Source organism: Nothobranchius furzeri, chromosome 11 (assembly GCF_043380555.1).
Source record: "Nothobranchius furzeri strain GRZ-AD chromosome 11, NfurGRZ-RIMD1, whole genome shotgun sequence".
NCBI lineage: Eukaryota > Metazoa > Chordata > Actinopteri > Cyprinodontiformes > Nothobranchiidae > Nothobranchius > Nothobranchius furzeri.
In genome coordinates this window covers 3,885,483-3,895,858 of record NC_091751.1, presented here as the reverse complement: position 1 = coordinate 3,895,858, position 10,376 = coordinate 3,885,483, and the positions used below count along the sequence as shown (strand labels likewise).

General features: G+C 40.6%; 1 long non-coding RNA gene across 1 annotated transcript; it reads left to right on the top strand.

Annotated features, from left to right (window-relative positions):
* The first annotated feature begins 538 nt into the window (after positions 1-538).
* LOC107380748 (uncharacterized) lies at positions 539-3,337 on the top strand. The gene is made up of 3 exons (XR_011521933.1): positions 539-1,816; positions 1,894-1,954; positions 2,894-3,337. It is a non-coding gene; the product is annotated as an uncharacterized lncRNA (long non-coding RNA).
* The last annotated feature ends 7,039 nt before the right edge of the window (positions 3,338-10,376 follow it).

Genomic DNA, 10,376 nt, shown 5'->3' with positions numbered 1-10,376 from the left:
TATTCAGTCATAAAACTGCTCAGGGCACAATCAGGGCAAAAATAAACAAGAAACAAGATGATCACTAAAATAACTCCTGATTCCCAGTATAAAAAGACCAATATACTTATAGCTCATAGTTTATGACCCAAGGCCTATAGACCTTGGTTTAACTCATTTAAGTCTAACCAGTACAGACCCAAATACCAATATCTTGCAAATACTGACAGCAAGAATTATACAGTGGCATTTATAACAAATACATGCAAATTGCTGTTCACTAAATGTTGCATAGCATTTATTGAGTCATGTCAAGGTGCTGTAGGAGAGTGCACTAGCACCGTGTCCTCAGAGAGGTTAGTTATTATTTATCAGCGTGAGGAACTTATTTCTACCTTATTTATAAACTATTTATTTACAAGTCCATCAGTTAATGTAATAATTGTCCCAACCACAGCTGCACCCCCACCCCCAACCCGGTCTCGCAGCAATCAGGGGCAAGCTGCACGTGTGTTTAGCGCGCAGCACGCGCACATTTAGCCGTTTTTAGCAACTACCCCAGACTGCATCCCGGAGATCGGGGCGGGGCTAAATGTGGGCGGGGTCAAACGTTTAGAGGTGGGCGGAGACAACTATTTGACTCCTGCGTCCTGCCCCACTCTCAATGGAATCAGGAAACCGCTATGCTATATGTGTGTGTGCAATGCTGTGACAGGTGTCGGGACAGAGGGAAGTAGCTGCCAAAATGGAGGTAAGCTAGGATTTTTCTTTCACTGTTTTAACAATATCGAGGACCAATGTTGGGCGAACGTTTTATAAACTTGGAAATTAAAGTTTTTTTTTCCCATTATGAGTTTTAGATGATACATATAGCCTATTTTACACATGCGGGGCGACTTACTTTTGAGGAGAAATATTTACAGGGTTCCCACGGAGTCTTAAAAGCATTGAATTTATGAATTTGAAATTAATACCTTTAAAAGACTGGAGAAACCCTTCAATTTTGGCATCTGGGTCTTAAAATTTGTGTTGGATGTAAGTTTTCTGTACTGCATTTTTCTTCTGAAGTTCATCAAAATATTCCAAACAAGTGATGACACCAAGAGAAGCACTATTTTTAGACATTTATTTCAATTTTGTGTCTTTACAGTTTGCACTGTTGCTTTTATACAATAGAAATACTGCAAGAAATTAGGGTAATAAAATTAGCAATAATAAAAAAAATGTCTTAAAATTAAACTAAAATATAGGCAACAAAAATTATTAAGGTTCTAATGTCAAACCAGATCGGTTATATTTTTAACCATTTGTTTAAAAATATAACTAATCTTCTACCAAGTGCCCACCCAGTGTTTTGTCAAAATATATTGGTAAAGTTGTATAGATAAATAAATGAAATTAGTTCAATAATTTTATTTTATTTACTTTTTTGCTGATAGTGCCGTGAAATAGGTATTAATTTTCCATATGGCTTTAGAAAGATCTTAAACAGACTTAAATTTAAGTTGAAGAAACCTGTAGGAACACTTTTATAGCTTTGGGGAGATATGTTGTGTAGTCATGATTACTTTTTGGTGGAAAATATATTTTACAGGGGGAAATGTTAGTTTTTTAAGCTTTTTATGTTCGTATCTGAGTTCTACACCTGATGGGCTTTATTATTATGGTTAGAGTGCTAATCTGATATGTGTAATTATATAAACGTTTTGCTCAGTCAAGTGTCAACAGAATAACATGAATGTTTTCATAGTGAATGAATGTTGTCATTGTATCACCAAGGTCTGAGGAAGACAGAGTGCAGGCACGAAAAAGATGGAGAGAGGAAAGAGTAAAACAGGTGAGAGACAATTTGATTATTTCTTGTAGTTTAACTGTTGCTTGCAGACTAAAACATAATTCCTTCACTTATTTCAGGGCCTGGAAGTGGTCCCTCCTAAGAAGTCCTGCCATACTGAATTAGTCTGTGCAGCATCAGGTATTGTTCAAACAAGTATTATTTTACACAACCCCCTAGGTTGTCGAAATGGGATGTGGGAAGATTCAAGATTCAACCTTTTGTCATATGCACAGCTAGAAAAACACGCTTTCTGCACAATGAAATTGTTACTTTGCCAAGATTAGAAAATTAAGACCGTTCCAGACAGATCACTTTTTTTTTCAAAGCAAGTTTTTCAGTCATTTCTCTATTTTCATTAAACCAGAATACTAAGCAACTGATCTTTTTTACAACTTGCATCGTTAATATGATTTTTATGAACCACAGTCTTTTTCCTTTCTAGCAGAGGCTGAGAACTTGCTGGAACTGGACTTTTCTTGTGTCATTGTTTCTTCTCCAACCTCTATTTTAATTAGAGGTGTCAAATAATTCCATTACTTGCATTTAATTTTTTACAGCCATGATTACGTGTTATATATTTTAATTATGTTTATCATTTTTAATCTACTGCTTCTTTATGGGACTTTTAAATAAACCAATTTCTTTTCTTGTTCTTGAAGGGTTGATGTAAACTCATAAGTTGAAGGGTTGACGTTACAGTGACAAGACCGGTGAGAGATTAGCTGCAGCAGTGTTTATTTCAGCGACCTTGTTATCTTTACTCTGTTTTTTTTCACCCTTCTTGCAACTTTTTCCAAAGTTATTGTTACCATTTGGATGTAATGGGTGTGTCGCTGAGTATCAAGGCTGCTGACAGCTTCTCTCCTGTATCAGACGGACATCCGTGCTGCAGTTTGGAAAGACCACAGCATCAGCTGTTTGGCTAGCTGTTAGCATTGAAAATAAGGCTTATATTATGTACAGTTATTAGATTAAATTTAAAGATTAGATTACTTTCAGATCATACATAATTAATGTAAAATATGTTTTTAATCTCTTGACAGCAGTAATTTTAATATTGTCTTTAATTTTGATTAGGAGAATTCTCTGCTTGAGGACACCTTTGAGGCAGCAAGTTGGTGTACCACAAGGTCCTTCAAAGGAAGCCTTTCCCTTCCCCAGGTCATCACCATGGACAGGGAAGCTTGCCGGAGGGCAGTGGAGAGGTTATGCTTCTGTGATGGCCTGGATGAAGAGGAGATGAACGATTGCAGGGAACCGTTCCTGTTCATGTTTAGTTTTCAGTCAGACTATGAGGAGTTCTGCAGAGAAATTGAGGAAAAAAGGAAGATGAAGGTGTTTTCTGGTTTTGAAATGCCATAGTACAGCGGTGTCACAGTTTTTGCATTCTTTTTCCTCCTCACATTGTTTTTTTGGAGGTTCTCTTGTTTTTTGTGTGCTTTTTGGTTCATTTGTTTGTACTTTTTTTTTATTCCTGTGTTGGCTGTTGTTTGCTCTATTAAATTTACCTTTTTTGAAAAATTTAGTCTGCATTCTTGGGTGTCTCACACAATGTCTCACCACCCCGCCTCAAACCCTGGCATGTTTTAAGAAGTATCAGCACAATTTAAGTCTCTGTTCCTCTTAATGTAGCTGATATAACTGAGTGTACAACAAATTTACCCGTGTCTGTCTATACTGTTTTACACTCACTTGGGAAATGACTTAAAATAAAGGCAGCATTGATAAAATCAACTATTAAAATGGTTTTGACAGGTTCAAAGAATAGTCTTATAAATGCTTGAACCTTTTATAGAGGTACCAAAAGTATAGCTAAAAGACACAAATACCTATGTGCTATAAATACACATACCATACAAAAGTAGAAAAAAGAATACAAATATCAGAACAGATTGGATCAAAAATGGCGCCTGTAATTATCTGCTCTTTAAAATTATCATGACATCCAGCAAACAAGTCATTTGATTACCAATGTTATGCTTTACATGGGTTTTGTGGGTTTTTAGGGCTTTCTAATCCTTAGAAAGGGGCTACTCGCAGTTTCCTGGTTCCATTGAGAGAGGGGCAGGAGTCAAATAGTTGTCTCCACCCACCTCTAAACGTTTAACCCCGCCCACATTTAGCCCCGCCCCGATCTCCGGGATGCAGCCAGGGGCTACTCGTTTTTAGCGGCTCAGGAGTCCGCAGGTGCGGTGTGTGTGCCACTCACTCTGGTTAATCCAACAGGGAGCCGGCTCCGAGAGCTGTCTTTAGCGACTGACACATCACTACATCATTCCCTTTCCTAATGTCCTGAAGAACGGTCCGGAGTGCAGGCGGAGTGTTTAGCTAACCTGCAGGAAATGTCGACAACAGTTATCCAGAAAGTAGCTAAGGGTTACCAGAGATGTTTCTGAGGTGTTCGCTAGGTACTTTTAAGATTTAAAAAGTCAAGAAGCGGGTCTGAGAAGCTGTTAGAAATAGCGTCAAAGTCGTCAAGTTGGCAACACTGTGGAGGAGCGCTTCATTTGCAACTCAGGGCAGTGCAAGTGGGAGGAGCAAATAATCGGCTTGTTTTGTTTTTATAATCGTTCAAAACATTTCATTCGGAATATATTTCTATGTCGATGTTCAGAATACGACATCTGATAGTCTGAAAAAAATAATACCTAATTTGGAAAAAATAATACCTCTGAGACCAAATTTAACACTTTTAATGGCCTTAAATTTGACTATTTTTATTTATCACTTTTTAATACTTTTTAAAACCCCGCGGACACCCTGATATGCACGGGCAGCTTCTGGAGGAAATGCTGGAGAGGATGCACCAGCAGAAGAACTGTTGTCACTGGAGAAACAAGTTATTCAGTTCTTTGGAAGTAAGGGCATTTCTATTGACAGCACCACTATAGCTGCATGCTACACAATTCCTAAAAAACTGGAAAAAAAGCAAAAAACAATAATTCAGTTTGTGAGCAGGAAACATAAAGTTGACTTGTTAAAGGTCGTGAAGAAGCTGAAGGGCACAGGAGTGTATGTAAATGAGCACCTGACAAAGAAGAATGCAGAGATTGCCTGGCAAGCAAGAATTCTGAAGAAGGAGAGGAAAATACAGGATACCTGGATAAGGAACTGTAAAGTAATGATCCAGCTTAATGGACCACCAGAACAGGCTAAGGTGGTGAGCATCAGGAGCCTCTCTGAACTGGAAAAACTTAAATGATGAGAAGAAGATGGTATTTAGTTCATGGACACAGCAGACTACAAGAAATCAGGAAATAATAGATTTTTTAGGTTTGTCAGTGATGTAGATCATAAATCAAATCTGATAGATAATGGAGTTGACTCAGAAATTAATGGTTGCAGCAACACCCACCTGGACTGTGAATATTATATTGTAGAGTACTTCAAAGTGAGTATGTGTGGATTTTCATTCATACACTTTAACAGCAGAAGTCTCTACAACAATTTATCTAAAATCTCAGATTACAAATGAGTTCAAGGAGAAATTTACAGTAGTTGCAATTTCAGAAACCTGGATCAAAGATGGAAAAGAGTTATTGAATAAACTGGATGGCTATGAAATGTTTACTCAGAGCAGACAAAGCAAAAGAGGGGGTAGGGTAGCACTTTTTGTTAGGACTGGTTTTGATTGTTCGATACTAACGAATATGACCTTCATTGTTGAGAATTTGATGGAGTGTCTGAAAATTGAAATTAAGTGTAAAAAATCCAGAAACATCATTATAAGTTGTATGTATCATAGTCCTGGTTCTTCTATAGATCAGTTTAATGAACGTATTGAAACATTATTTGGGCAATGTAGGAACAAAATGACTTTAATTTGTGGTGATTTTAATATTGATATGTTTAAATCAGATGATAATACTAAAATAGCTGAATTCATCAATTTAATGTTTAGTTTAGGTTTCTTTCCATTGATATTGAGACCAACCAGGATAACAGCCGATAGTATTACACTGATTGACAATATAATAATAATAATAATAATAATGCATTGAACTTATATAGCGCTTTTCTATACACCCAATTCATAAATCAATCTGACATCAAGACAAAGAATGACCTTTTTTTAACTGATATCACTGATCATTTACCGGTGTTTACTGTGGTGGAAATGATGAGAAGTGATGAAACATCTCTGGAAAATGTAAATTATACCACAACTAGAAAAAAAACTCCTGTTGCAATTGAAGCTTTGAAATATGAACTGTTTTGCTCTGATTAGACTGATGTTTATGTCAATGATGTTAATGATTCTTATAATGCATTTCTAGAAATATTTTTGGGAGCTTATGATAAACATTGTCCTCTAAAATATCATAAGCAAAACTTAAAACAAAGGTCCCCTCCCTGGATTGTTAGGGGATTGGAAAGGGCGTGCCAGAAAAAGAAATCACTGTATCTGTTTTTTTATAAAAAAAACCAACAAAGGAAAAAGAAAAAAGGGATAAGGAATATAAAAACAAATTAACTACAATAATAAGGAAGCAAAAAAATTGAATATTATGATCAGCTTTTCCTAAAACACAAAAATAATATTAAGGGTACATGGAATGTGTTAAATAAATTAATAAGAAATACAAAAGAAGCAGGTATAGATATTCACAATAAAAATGAAAAGAACATTGCAAATGAGTTTAATAAATATTTTGTGAATGTTGGCCCTAATCTAGCTAAAAAGCTGCCAGAAGTTGACATTAACCATGAAATAAATAAAAATAATAATACAATGTTTTGGCGTTTTATTGGTTTTTATGCATTTTTCTTGTCGCTGATCCCTTTTTTGAATGGTGTGGATCCTCTGCTGACATATGATCGAGCTGCACTGCTGAGGCTTCGTCCTTCCGTTGATGTAGCCGGCAGCGCGCGCTGGGAACCGGGCTGTGCGAGCTATGAACCTCACGGACGATGCTGCTGGCTGGACTGCCCGTTTGCTCTCTCCCCCCAAGTCGTGATGTGTCGGCCCTCTGTCGCCCCTGCTCAAGAAGAAAGCATCGGAGAAGACGGGGAAGGAGAGGTGTATTCCTGCTGTCACTCCCTGTCTTTTGAGTTTTTCCCTCTGCAGGTGGGCGTGTCTGGAGGTTGACCAAGCTGCAGCAGATCTGCTCATCAGCTGGCCAGGGGTATTTAAGCAGCTGGGAGACTCCTACACTTCGCTGGATGATTACTCTACCTGGGTACCTTCTAAGCCACCTCATCTCAGTATTTTCGAGCTCTTAGGACCTTTTGAGATTTAGATGCGTTTTTGGATTTTGGATTTACCCTTCCTGCTCTCGTTCACCAGATCAAACCTCCACCTTCATCCCCGACTGGCTATTCTCTGGAACTCCAACCTGCTTGTCTCTCAGCTCCTCCCTGGCCAGAACCACCTCCAGCTGCCCACCTAAGCTCCCTGGATCTCAGCAAACTCAGCTCCCTCCACGTCTCCCCTTCTGGATCTCAGTCTCAGGAATGTCCTCTCAGCCCAGACCGGACCACTCCTCCCTCGAGCTACTTTTCCCCCTCTCCAGACTGTAAGTCCTCCGCACAATTCAGATTCCTTGTTTTTCCCCTCGAATTTGGATCTCACTCCCATCTGTCCACAGATGTCCCGCACCGGCTCCCTTTATGAAAGAACTCAGCTAAGTTTCCAGCTGCTTCCTTGGTTTCCCTTTTAATAAATTCTTATTTAAACACTTTCCTCATCTCAAGCAGATTCTGTATGTCGTGGGTTAGACATTTACACCACAACATGACAGTGAGACGTCGGCCTGGATCCCTGAACAAGCGGCTGGCCCGATTCGGCCCAGCTTCTGACCCGGTGGTTCCGAGATGTCTCCTGGATTACTCGGCGCCCTGCCCAGGGAACTTGGCCTGCTCTGAGGGTGAACCGGCACCGCGCCACGGCCGATCGGCTCGAAGATCTCGCCAGACTGGGGTTTGCTGGGAGAATCTGCGCTCGGTTACGGGCACAGAGTTAAAGGAGACTGTGCTCGTGCGCGATCTCGGTGCTGCAGCCCCGCCGTAGACTCGGTTTGGTCTGGTCAATGCCAGGTCTGTGCTGAACAAAACGTTTATTCTTCGTGACTTTTTTATTCAGCATGACTTGGGTTTTCTCTGCATCTGTGAGTCCTGGATCCCGTTTGGTGACTCAAGCGCCCTGCTGGAGCTGGTACCACCTGGCTGCTCGTGTTTTAATATCCCCAGATCACGGGGCAGAGGTGGGGGGCTGGTTGTTGTTTTTAAATCCAGCTTTCCTTGTAAACAGCTTACACCCACCATGCCATTTTCTTCCTTTGAACTGTGCTTATTTGAACTGTGCATCTCCCCCCGCCTGCTCGTCGTGCTGATTTATCGGCTTCCAAAGACTGACTCTAACTTCCTTAATGATTTCTGTGATCTTGTGGCAGACTGCATCCTAAAATATGATTATGTTCTATTTTTTGGTGATTTTAACATCCATATCTGCTGTCCTGACAATGTGCTTGCTAAAGGTTTTTTTAATTTGCTAGATTCATTCAATCTAACTCAATGGGTATCATCCCCAACTCATGCCAGGGGTCACACCCTGGACCTGGTTGTCTCTTATGGTCTACCCGTCACGAACCTTGTGACTTTGCCTCCTGTGTTCTCTGACCACTCTCCAATACTCTGTGATGTTACGTTGCCATGTCCTGTCCCTGTGTGTGAAGCTCCAGCTACTAGGTTCAGAGCCCTGGATGCAGAAACTATTTCAAAGTTTGTGGACTGTATGTCTGTAAGGTTAGAGACCTTTAACCCAGATCCATCTAACATTGATCACTATTCACAACACTTTGATGTACTTTGTAATCAGGTCCTGGACGTGGTTGCCCCTCTCAAGCTTTGCAAGTCTAGGCCTAGGAGGGAGCCTTGGCTCTCTGATGTCACACGGGCTTGTCGGCGGGCGTGTAGATCCTCTGAGAGAAAGTGGAAAAAGGATGGCCTACAGGTCTCACGTGAGTTGTTCAGAGCATCTCTGGTTGCTTATCAGGATGCTGTGAGGGCTGCCAGAATGGCCTATTTTGCAGACATCATTGAGACAAACTCCAATAATCCTAAGATTCTCTTCAAAACGGTAAACTCAGTTCTGGTGTATCAGGAGCCTAGCTCCATGTCTCCTACAGCTGCTGGAAACTCTGAAGCTTTTCACAGATTCTTTGTTGATAAAGTATCAGGCATTAGAGCAGCTATTTCTGGTAACTCTGTTGACCCTGTTCCAGTTCCTCCATCACCACCCACCCTGAGCTCCCTCAATACTGTTTCATACTCCGAGCTGAGTAAGCTTGTTGCAAGGCAGAAGCCATCTGGCTCTCCACTTGATGTTCTACCGCCTCGTCTCTGGAAGGCTGCCTTTCCGTGCCTTGGCCCTTCACTTGGTCAGATTATCAATGGGAGCCTCAGCACAGGTGTGGTCCCAGCTGCTTTGAAAGCAGCAGTTATTCGGCCGACCCTGAAGAAACCTGGTGCTGATGTCTCTGTGATAGAAAATTACAGGCCTATCTCTACCCTGCCCTTTACATCTAAACTGCTTGAGAAAGTCGTTTATTAGCAGCTGGTCTCACATTGAGCTGACTCTGATCTGTTTGAGGTTTTCCAATCAGGGTTCAGGTCTGGCCATAGCACAGAGTCAGCTCTACTGAGGGTCCTATATGACATCTATCTTTCACTAGATCAGGGAACATCATTGCTGTTAAAAACAGTCAGATATAATAACAGTGCTTTAAAATGATTGTTTATTAAATAAAAGCAACAACAATCTGTACTCTCAGCACGCTGCCATCTTATATTAACTGATCAGGGAGTGAGGTGGTGGGGGCTCCAAGCCTATATTTGCCTTGGTCCCCAAATGCCTTGATACGGCCCTGGATGTGGGACTGACTTCTGGGGTGATCTGATTCTATCACATGTATAAATATTAAATGCTTATATGTTATTGCTTTTCACTGGTAAAAATGTGTATTGGGGATAAATCTACCTACTTTTTTTCTTTTCAAGCACTTTGTTTTGTTTTCTTGATTTTATTTGAATAATTTCCTGCCCTTTCTCTCTCTAACCTTCCTGCATGCTGCATGTTTTCTCCGTCTTCCAGAAAAAAACTGTTTCCTAGACTTCCTGCTTTCTAACGATCAGCCAAAGGGATCTTCACATGCGCGGCGCTCCAGCAGTAATGAGTTGAAATCACCGGGGCACAGATTATGAACTCAGCTGAGGCAAAGCACATCAGAAAAGCACAAAATACCAGAGAATATGCGCTGATATGAACGATTGCAAGTGAATTATTTTTGTTTTAGTGGAGCGATTTTGTGAATGTTGCAGCGGCCGCGTGCAGGATGCAGCTAAGCCGTTACCGCTGCGTCCTCTATGAGTCCATAAATGACGTAATATATGCAGATACTGGATCTTTCTTCGGGTTTCTGTCATGACTCCCATCCTTTACCCTCATCTGCCTTATCATTTCCTCCTCATTCAGCTCACCTTGTCCTCTCACCAAGCTCCAGCCAAGCCCTGTTTTCCCCAGCAACCTCTGTCAGCTTCAATCAGCTCCATTCATTCCACC